General features: G+C 59.2%; 1 long non-coding RNA gene across 5 annotated transcripts; it reads right to left on the bottom strand.

The window, feature by feature from the left end:
• Window positions 1–68: 68 nt before the first annotated feature.
• LOC140645990 (uncharacterized) lies at window positions 69–7,376 on the bottom strand. 5 transcript variants are annotated; one of them, XR_012040214.1, is made up of 5 exons: window positions 7,215–7,376; window positions 6,087–6,415; window positions 1,947–2,068; window positions 677–772; window positions 69–304 (listed from the first exon to the last, which is right to left on the bottom strand). It is a non-coding gene; the product is annotated as an uncharacterized lncRNA (long non-coding RNA). The 5 variants fall into 5 exon arrangements; XR_012040210.1 differs by having other exon boundaries at window positions 70–304; window positions 677–775; window positions 7,215–7,374; XR_012040211.1 differs by having other exon boundaries at window positions 70–301; window positions 677–775; window positions 7,215–7,374.
• Between the last annotated feature and the right edge of the window lie 3,060 nt (window positions 7,377–10,436).

Below are 10,436 nucleotides of genomic sequence, written 5' to 3'. Positions count from 1 at the left end.
GGGAAGTTCATCAAATGCAACTTCTTTGAATGAGAAGGATTGCCAGTCGGGAAAATCTCTTCCCAACTGAAGTCAAAAATTACACACCGTAGCTTCAGGAAAAAGGACCTTCTCGAAGCAGTAACTCACCAAAACCACATCAGGACTCACTGGCGGTACTTACAAGGCTGCTAACGCTTCTTGGGAAAGCCTGGAAAACACGCGGAAGCGACGCCCATTTGTCCCGTTTTGGCCACGTCTCTTCTTTGACCTTGACGGCTTTTCGTACGGATGCTAGGATCGCAGTAAGGCTTTTCAAGTACTGCTACAAGATATTTTAAAACCTTACTGACTGAAAAGCAGAAAGCTTTTCCCAGGAAAACAAAGGCTCTTTCTTCTGAACACCTGAACTCTTCCCAACAGTTTCTTTCCTCTTTAGTACAAAATTATTTTCACAGTATCATTTCATAGGAAGCGCACAGAAACAGAAGATTACGCTTTCGGGAAGAGAAAAGAAACGGAGGGAAGTCAGCTTTGCGTAGGCACGCTCCAGAACACGCTTTTTCTATCCGTAGTATTTGTGTTGAAATACTTCACAGAAAAACTACAGAAGGAGAGTTGGCACATTCTTCACCTTAACTTTCAAGTCCCCGCTACGAGTACCTTAGGAAAACGCAGGCACACATCGTAGACATACCGTGGACTTGCAGACCACTACGGATCCTTTCCGTCCGTCTTGCACTTTCCTGGCAGAAGAAAGGGCGACCACGGCGAAATGGTGGCGGCTGACATTCTGCTGAGAGAGGAAAAAAACCCTTTAGCATAAAGCTGGGTAGGAATCTAAAGCTTCCTTTTTTGGTGAAGCTTGGTGAAGACTACAACTGAGCAGAGGAAAAAGTGTTTTGCATCATCTTCGGTACAGTTGACGATACAGGCCGCTAGAGCTTGGGCGCTTTTTAGACAACCGTGCCTTTTTTTGACTCACGGGCAGCTTTGGTTTGCGCAGCAAAAAGCGCAGCAAGAAGACGGCACGCCCTCAGACCCAGAGCGCAACCCTCCGGATGGCCACACGCCCTCGCTGTTTTGAGGAGGAGCCGCCGAGCATCCCTGCGAGCACAGCTGCACGCGCAACATCACTTTCACCTACGCTGATTTCAGCGGATGCAGTTTCTGAAGCTTTACACTGAAAACCGTATCTTGACACTTCGCCACAGGAGAAGCGATCCGTAACTAGAACCCCACAAAAACCTTGAAACACCACTTGCAATCCCACAGCAGCGACAGCTTCAGAACTATTTAGACCAGGAACAAGGGAGAAAAATAAAACCGCTTCATCGCACGCACGGGAAAGCGGCAGAGAAAAGGGTCAGCATTCGTAGCCCTCACAGAAAACAGGCATTCTCCTTCCCTTCCTAAAGCCCTCTCTTGGGTCTAAATACCGCAGCACTACCGTGGCAGTATCGAGAGCAGGGAACAACAGCCCCGCCGCTGGACGTTTACGTAGCGGCATACATAAACAGAGGGACACGTTTTGCCACGCACAACCCTGAACTTCCTGAAAATTCACGTTTACCAAAAAGAGCCACTTGGAGCATACTGCCCAGCAGCGTTTGGCAATAAAACTGCCATGTGGTGGACCCACGCAAATCGCTCGGTAACTTGCTATTTGCTTCCCGTTGTTTTTCTTCCTTCGGAAATTCTACTTGCGGCCAAGTTATTCACTACGGCTTCAAGCATTGACCTTCCTGGGATTACCAGCACATCTACACAGGCAAGTAACTTACCTGCTCTTCTACCGTTGTCCAAATTCCAATTACAGTCATGAAAGAGGAGTGAAAGAGAAGAAAAGGAGAGCTCAGGCAGCAAGAGAGCTCTGCAGGCTGCCGCCACTCAGCGTCGCACTCTTCTTTTAAACCACACACACGCGCCCCCACAAAAAACAGACCAAAAACCCCGTGACCTTGTACCTTTTTTCTTTCAGAGCTCATCCCTGTCTCAGCACGCCGTCTTGTCAAAGCGTGAAGTGCAGATGATCTGTAGCCCAATGACATTTGCGTGCGATGGATACGTGTTCAGAAGGAGTCCAGATCTGTAAGACAGGTGCCGTTTTGGTGGTTTTAATAATCATCACTGAGTGCATTGACTGACACGTTTGGAAGGAAACTAACTGTTGTGGTTTAGCCCCAGTCGGCAATTAAGTGCCACCCAGCAGCTGGCTCACCCTCCCCCCCAGGGGATGGGGGAAAGAAGCCAAGGAGCAAAAGTCAGAAAACTCGTGGCCTCAGATAAGAAGAGGTTAATCATTGGAACAAAACAAGAAGAAGAATGAATTATCATGAGAAGGAAAACAACAAGACAGCAAGAGAGGAACAAAACCCAGGAAAAACAAGGGATGCAAGCCCTCACCACCCGCCGACCGATGCCCAGCCACTCCCCCAGCAGCGATCCCTATCCCCCGGCCAACTCCCCCCAGTCTCCATACTGAGCGTGACGCCAGATGGCACGGAATAGCCCTTTGGCCAGCTTCCATCAACTCTTTTGGCCGTGTCCCCTCCCAGTTTCTCGTGCGCCCGGCAGAGCACGGGAAGCTCAAAACTCCTTGACCAGTGGAAGCATTTCTTAGCAACAACTAGAACATCACTGTGTTATCAACATTATTCTCATCCTAAAATCCAAAACACAGCACTATACCAGCTACTAGGAAGAAAATTAACTCTATCCCAGACGAAACCAGGACACTCATTCCCTTTTAAACGTAGCGTCTCCTTGGGGGAAAAAAAATGTGTTAGAGACGGAAAAAAAAACGACAACTCGGGGCTCCCAACCACCACCGAGCAGTGGGGAAATTAACGAAAGTGAAGACAAAGAGCAGCAACGCTGTAATCCTGATCACGGACTTCAGAGACCCTCCAAGTCTACACCTCAAGCCTAGGAATGACTAGTCCTTTTTTGGAAGGACAAACTTTTTTTACATAAAACTCCTAGACTGAAGGCTCCACGGAAGAGAATGCGGATTGACCCACAGCACAGCATGCCATCAACACTCTAATGAAAAAAAATTGAATAAAAATCAAGTTGAAATGTCAGTTTCCATCACATTTCACTCATTCTATTTCTACTGGCGTCTAGGTGCTCCAAAATTAACTCTACTGACACCATAGGTTACTAACAATGTAGTTGTGCATATAAAAAGAAAAGGCTCTTGCCAACTTGCCCATAAAGTTAGTCTGAACAAACAGAAGAGAAACACTTGACCCTGAAGAAGGTAACAGGCAGCTCTTCATTTATCCGAGATGAAAGTTCATTCTTTTACCCGAAAGGAAAACCTTCGGAACTGCCAAGGGACCAATCCAGGAACGAGGCACGCTCTGTTACCCGCAGGTCTTCATCACCTTTTCTGCACTGGCAGCAGATTTGCCTTTTCTCTGGGTTTCAGGCGGAGCATCTGTAGCGTCCCTGAACTCGCAAAGGTTTCTCCCCGCTCCCGCGGCCCCATACGCGCGATTCCCTGAGCGGCAAGCGGGACCGACCACGCGGGATTTTCTGCACGTGACGCCGAAGGTGACACTGGGAAAAGAGGAGGCAAAAAATGATCCTGTTTGTCACACCCAGCCGACGGGGAAAACACAGGGGAGGGTTCTGCCAGAGGGGCCCTGCGGGGCCAGGCCGTGCACCCCGGCAGCTCCAACCGACCGGCCCCTCTCCCCTTTGCCAGGTACCGGGAGACACCGCTGCCTCCCGCTGCCGCCTCGCCCGCGCCCCCTCGCAGCGGGGCTGCCCCAGGAGAGCCGGGGCACTCCCCACCTCGCTCCCACCCCCAGGAACGGGACCGGGAGACGCCCTCCATGCAGGGAGGGGCGCAGGGCGTGGATTTAATCCCCGAGGGAAGAGGCCAGGCTCCCCGCTGGCAGAAGGACCGCCGCCTCCCTGCTGCTCAGAGACGCTGGCTGGGGACAGCCCTGCCTGCGCCCGGCCGCTCTGCAGCCCCGCTGGGAGCGCAGTCCGGCCGACGGATGCTCCAGCGAATAGACGCTCCGGCTCACGGCCGCCCCGCTCAGCTAACGTTGCCTCTGGCTAACGCACGCTCCAGACAGCGGACACCCCATCTCCTTCCAGCTCCTCCTCGCTACAGCTCTGGCTAACCGAAGCTCCGGCTCCGCACCGAAGCTCCGCTGGATTTCAGCTCCTTCTCCTTACGAGCTCCAGCCATTTGCCACAGTCTGGGCTTTGGACAAGCTCGGAAAGCGGTCGCTGTCAGAACTTGAATATGACTATTAAAACATCACAGCTGGACGCTGTGGAAATACCGATTCATCAGTTTGTACGATTAAGTAGTTAAGAACTATTCTCAGCAGCGTACAAAGAAGAGCTGGGCTCCAAGAGGGCGTGCGGGGTCTGAAAAGCACCCTTCCCCCCCCAGAGGCCACCTCAGACCGAGAGGCTGGCCCGGGGCACGCCGACCTCCCGAACTCTGGGCCCGACGCGACCAGACCCCCACCCTCCAGGGAGGGTCCGTGCACCCTGCCCACCCTCTGCTTTCCCCGCAGCCCCCAACGCCCTCCCCCCGCCCTGCGCAAACAGCCAAACTGGCTTCTGCTTTGGGCCCCCAAACCAGCTCCCATTTCTGAGCCCACAAACCCACCTGCTCAGCCTGTTCTCGAGTCCCAAAAATGCAGCACTTCACCTCTGCTCCTCAGCCCAAAAACGTACCGCCGGTCCCCTCTGGCAGGTCCTGAAAACGCACCACTCAAGCTGTTTCTCAGCCCCAAAGTCAGCCACCTCAGCCTCTTTTCAAGCCCCGAGAACACAAGACCTGCTCTCCATTTTCAGGCCCCAAACCAGCTCACCCTCTCTGCTTTCCGACCCCTTTGCAGTCCCCATGCGTGATGCTGCGGGGTGGGGGGAGCGGAGCCACCCCACAGCCCTGCACCCCCAGGGCCACACGTGCACTTTTTGGGAGCGCTTGGCACTGCGGAGGGCCCGGCCCCACACCTCTGCAGGGGCCGCACCAGCACAGGCAGGGCATCGCTTTATTACGGCTGCTTCCGGCTCGCTTTCTCCGGCACTGGTTGGGGGTGCCGGGCCCGCACCCCAAACCCCCGCAGCCCCAAGCACCCCTGCGGGGAGCCGGGCCCAGCCGCCTCCAGGAACCCCCGCCCGCCGCAGCCGCGGCCCTTCCCCGCCACTCCGGCCACCGGCACCCGCCCGGCGCCGCAGGAGCCCCCCGGGCCGCCGCTGCCCCACCTGCGCCGGGAGCGGCAGAGGCTGCCCAGCTCCACAAGCAGAACCTGAGAGCCAGATGGGGCTGCCCCTACTCCCCCCGGCTCGCACACGGGTTCGGCCCCAAAACCCCCCGACGAACCCCAGGAGAGCGCTCGGCCCGGGGCTGCTTTTTCCCCCGCCAGTCCCAAGAGAACAGAGCCTGCACCCGCCCCTATTTCATACAGGGATGGGGAGCAGGACAGAGGACTGGAAAGAGAAAAGGAAGACAAGGGAGAAGACTGAGGTGCCGCCAGAGAATGAAAGGCCGAAAGAAAAGGTCAGAGACGTAGAGGAAATCAAACACAACAGGGACGAGAAGCCCTGCAGAGAGATGGAGCAAGAAAAGGCAGGGTCAGCGAGCAGGACAGAGGGGTAGAGAGGTGGGGGCGAAAGGAGAGGAAGAAGAACAGAGGAACGTGACGGCGACAGGGCGCAGGACATACAGACAGAGAGAGAAAAACCACAGGGAACAGGACAAAGGGACTGGGAAAGCAAGAAAGGGTCAGATTTGTACAAAGAGACCAAGAAGGAAAAAGGGGAAAAAAAGCAAGCCATGGGCTAGAGGACAGAGGCAGAGGAAAAAAGGGCCAGGGAGCAGGACAGAGAAGGAGAGAAAGGAAAAAGCGGAGACAGGGAAGAGGGTCAGGGAGAGGAAGCAAAGGGCAGGGAGCAGGAGAGAGGTGGAGAAAGAAGCGCTGGGGCAGAAGGATAGAAAGAGAACAAAGACAGACAGGAAGAAGGATGGCGGACGATAGAGAGAGGGGAAAAAGAAGGACGAGGAGCAGGACACAGATTGTCAGACAGGGACAGGGAGCAAGACCACGCGCTGGCTGACGCATACAGACCCTGCGGTGCACGCTGGCGGCCTGGCCTGCCGCGGACTACGAGGAGGGATCCTTCCTCACCCGGAGAGGCAGGCTCTCTCTTGCCTGCAGCGGGAGGCAGCCGCCAGACGGCCTTCCATTTCTTCTTCTTTACCCTTCTCTGGCTTCTTTCTCCAGCTTCAGCCGCGGCAGCTCCTGTCCACAGCCAGCAAGCGCTCCGCCCGTCCCTTTTCGCGGCCACGCCGCGAGGAGAGCCAGGCCAGGCACAGACAATCCACGCAAGCCTGAGGCGGGTGCCGTCACCGGCAGCCCCAGGGGAGGAAGGGACGACCGTGTCCTCAGCGCAGCCTCTGGGAGAGGGAAAGAAGAAGCAGCCGCCGTTATTACCGCAGATCGCCCCCGGCTGAAGCCTCTCCTTCCGCAGGGGCTTCTCGAGACGCGCGGAAGGCCAGCTTGCCACCGGCACGACGGGGCTTGGGAGCGACCTGGGGCTACGGGACAGGCTTCAGGGGAGGGGCTGGAGCTGGGGCAGCTGCGCGTGGGGGGCAAGCGGGGCCGGGGAGGCTCAGGGGAGCTCTGGAAGCGGGGAGCCGCCCGGCGTCTGCGCCTGGGGGTGTCCGCCTTCTTCCCCTCTCCCCTTCTCTCAGCTCTCGGGCAACTCCCTGGGGCTGCCCTGACCCAGCTCGCCTCCGGCACACCGGCAGCCTGCCGCAGCGGGCACTTTCAGGCTTCCCGTCCCGCAGCCAGCGGGCAGAACACACCCCCGCGCCCGCCAAACGGGCTCGCTCGCCTTACCGCTGCCCCAGGACGCCCGCCGCCGCCGAGACCCGCGCCCAGCGCGCCGCCATGCCGCTCCCGGGCACCGCGCATGCGCCGGCCGCCGACGGCGCGCCGGAGGGGCCAGGGCTGGCGCCCGAACGCCGGGCGGCAGCACCGCGCTGCGGCCGTGCCGCCGCGGCAGCAGCGGAGGCGGCAGCGCCGCTGCGCCCTTGTGCGGTGTCGGCGCTGCAGTACCGCGCCGCGGCACCGGCAGCAGCGAGCACCCGGCGGGCGGCGCGGACCCAGGGGCGGCACCGGCGCTGCAGTTCCGCGCCGAGCGCCCGCCGGCAGCGTGCACGCGGGGCGGCGGCAGCGGCGGCGTTTCCTTACCGGGAGGCAGCAACGAGCGCGGCGGCGGCGCTTCGCAGGCACCGCGGCACCGCCTTGCCGTTACCGGCGGACGGCAGCCGCGGTGAGCACGGCGGCACCCCACCGCACATGCGCGGTGCCGGACCTGCAGTACCGCGTTTCCTCCGCCAGAGGGGAGCAGTGAGCGCGGGCACCGCCGCGCGCCCGCCCGCCGCCCCCCCGCGCGCGCGCGCGCCACGTGCCCGAGGCCGTTCCCCGCCGGCAGACGGCTGCCGGCCCCGGCAGGTACCCGGAGGCCAGCATGGGGCGAGGACGCACCCCGGCGTGCTGCACACACCAGCGGGGCTGTCCGGAACCTCCCTGCCGAAAGACTACATCTCCCGGCATGCCCTGCCAACAACGTGCCCGACCACAAGCTGGCTACCCCAGGACTACAGCTCCCAGCATGCTGCGGGCTGCTGCCTTCTGTGCCATTTAACCCTATGGGGACACCGGCCCCTACGCCCTCCTCCCCTCACCAGCACCCGCGGGACCCCGCCGCGCCTGCGGAGGCCGGCTCGCAGGGCCGGGATTCCCAGCACCACCACCGGCTCCGCTTCGGGTCCGATGCTTCCCCACCTGCCCCGCACCCCTCCGCACGACCTGGAAACCCCACACACACAGACACGCACCCGGGGACGGGCTTTGTGTCGGGACCACCCTTTTGCAGGGCCCCGACCCGACCCAGCAGCTTCCCCAGCACTACCCCTACCCCCCGGTGAGCCCCAGCGCTCAGGCAGCCCCGCGTGTCCCTGTGCGGCCTCCCCCCTGTCCCGGGGCATCAGCTTTCCCCCATCCCCTCGGCTTCTGGGCCACCCGCGACCCCGGCGCCGCACCCTCCGCTCCTTGGCCCTAGTGCGGGTCTTCCTGGACCCGGTCGCTGTTGCCCCAGCCCCACCTCCCCCTTTGTGTCACCTTCCCCGGGATGTTCCCGGTCGCAGGGACCGCCCCCCCACCCCCGGCCCCATTCACCTGTTCTGTGCTTGCAGCCTCAGTCCCGGTCCCAGCATGTATTGCTCAGCACTGGCGTTGTTGTCCTGGACCTACCCTCATGGGGTGATGTGAACACCACACTCATGGCAGTAGCCCAGCTCAGCAGCCCCCGGCCCACAGCTGCAGCCCGTGGGGACACGGGCACCATAGCCATCAGCCCTGCTGGCCACTCCAGAGGCTGGTCAGCCCCAGGCCCTGGGCCCAGAGCTGCATCCCACCGAGAACACAGGCTATTGCCCTCGGCCCCACTGGGGACACCTGTGGTTGCTGGGACAGCAGAGGGGTGCCCCAGCTCCTGAGGGCAGCTTGCCAAAAGCCAAAGGGAGAGTCCTGGGCTGCACAGGAAGAGAAAAGGGGACGAGAACAAAGGGAGAGCCCTGGAGTGCAATGCTGGGGTGGGAGGAAGCCATCAGCAGGTGACAAGGAAAACATAGGACTCTGGGGGCACAGGAAGGTGGAGGGGGGGCCCTGGGCCCCACAGAGAGGAAAACAGCTGACCCTAGAGCACACCAAAAAAAGCACTGGCAAAACTCTGGGATGGGAGGAAAGCTAAACAGGAAGCATTGCGGCACGCTGTATGACAAACACAGGGCCTTGGGACACACAGGACTCGGGGGGAGCCTAAAATATGAATTCAGGAGTTCAGAGGGCTCCAGGGCACGGCCGAATACAAACTGGTGCACACCAAAAGGGCTGCGCAGCACGCCACGGGGCTCAGTGTCGCTGTTTGCTTAGGGACATGGGGTAGTGGTGGTCTTGGCAGTGTCAGGCTTACGGTTGGACTCGATGATCTTAAAGGTCTTTTCCAACCTATACGATTCTGTGATTCTGTGATGGGAAGCGGCCTGCAGCCACCACCAGACCCTATGGAAACTCCCTCTCTCAGCACCGTTTGTGCTGGCCCCAGACCTTCGCCCGTACCTTGGGTACCGTAGGGGGTTGCCCCCTCAGCGACCTCGTTGGGAATGAAGAGCTCACAACCCGTATTCCTTCAGATCCTCCTCTCTGTCCCCTCTGTCCACGCTTGCCCCAGACCAAACAGCCCGGACCAGCCCTTGCCGTGCTCCGGCCTCACTCGCCCCTCACCTGCCCAACACACAGGGCTCTCGACCGACTAACCGGCACCGCCTCAGCCGAGGGACCCTGTGCCCAAAGCCTGCTTCCAGGCGGGCTTGCGCGCCTGCCTCCCCGCAGCTCCAGCGTGTCTGCGTCTGCAAGAGCAAGGGCGCGTGCACGGGCCCAGAAGGAGGAGCAATCTTGGCTTCCCTAACCGTATTTTACTACTGTTTGTGCGCTATTCCCACCCAGACCTTCGTATGCGCATACCTAACCCAAAAATCTCTTCGCCCTTAGCACCTTCAGTCACTCGCAGCGCTGAGGTCTCTCAAAACTTACTTGCTCTTTCCTGTCTCCTTGTCGCACCTCCTCGGCCCTTTCTGTACATTCTTCCTTCAAACAACACGCCTGAAATCAACAAAATGGGTCAAGCAGCCGTCTTCAAGTCGATGCCTCTGATAGGATTATCCTACAAACCAATCCAACTCCTAAGGTCATTGGACAATTCTAGTTTTAGAGCATTTTTCCAAAGCTTTTAAGTGCGGTTCCCTGCTAGGTTATGTGATAAAAAGCTTGTCTCCATAAACCCCAAGTCACACAGAGGCGCTGTGCCAGGTAAGGCACCCCAGCGACCCAGCCAGAGAAACGGATTCCCTGCCCTGGCTCCTCCCAGAGCTGTCCCGGCAGAGCCGCCAGCCCCACGGTACGGGTGACACTCGTCACGACGAGTAGACGGGAGCGGCTTTCCGGATCACCATACAGACTGAGAAAGGTTGCCGACTAAGGCTGTGGGACGCACGTGGGGACCGCACAGGATGTACTATGGTCTGTTTACTGGAGGAACCAAAGGTGGGGAAGGGGAGGTAGCAGAGGAGTTTGGGGAGGAACAAGCATCGGAAAAGAGAGGGACAAGGGGATAAAAAGGGCTGGTGGCACGCAAATAGGTTGCTGGTCAGTAGGATTGTCTGGCCATGCCCTGTGCCTGATCAGCAGAGTCTCCTGTCTTCTCATTAACTCCATCCCTAGGTATTTTTGTGAGGGAAAGGTTCTCTGGTTTCGTGTGCGTGCGTGTGTGAGGGCCGAGGCCGAGCGGCCGAGGTGCAGGGCCGAGCTGTGGGGCCTAGGCTGAGTCGTGGGACCTAGGCCGAGCGGCGG

The sequence above is a fragment of the Ciconia boyciana genome, unplaced genomic scaffold, assembly GCF_034638445.1.
Source record: "Ciconia boyciana unplaced genomic scaffold, ASM3463844v1 HiC_scaffold_71, whole genome shotgun sequence".
Classification (NCBI taxonomy): domain Eukaryota; kingdom Metazoa; phylum Chordata; class Aves; order Ciconiiformes; family Ciconiidae; genus Ciconia; species Ciconia boyciana.
Note: the sequence above shows the minus strand (reverse complement) of the source record. Positions and strands in the feature narration are given on the sequence as shown.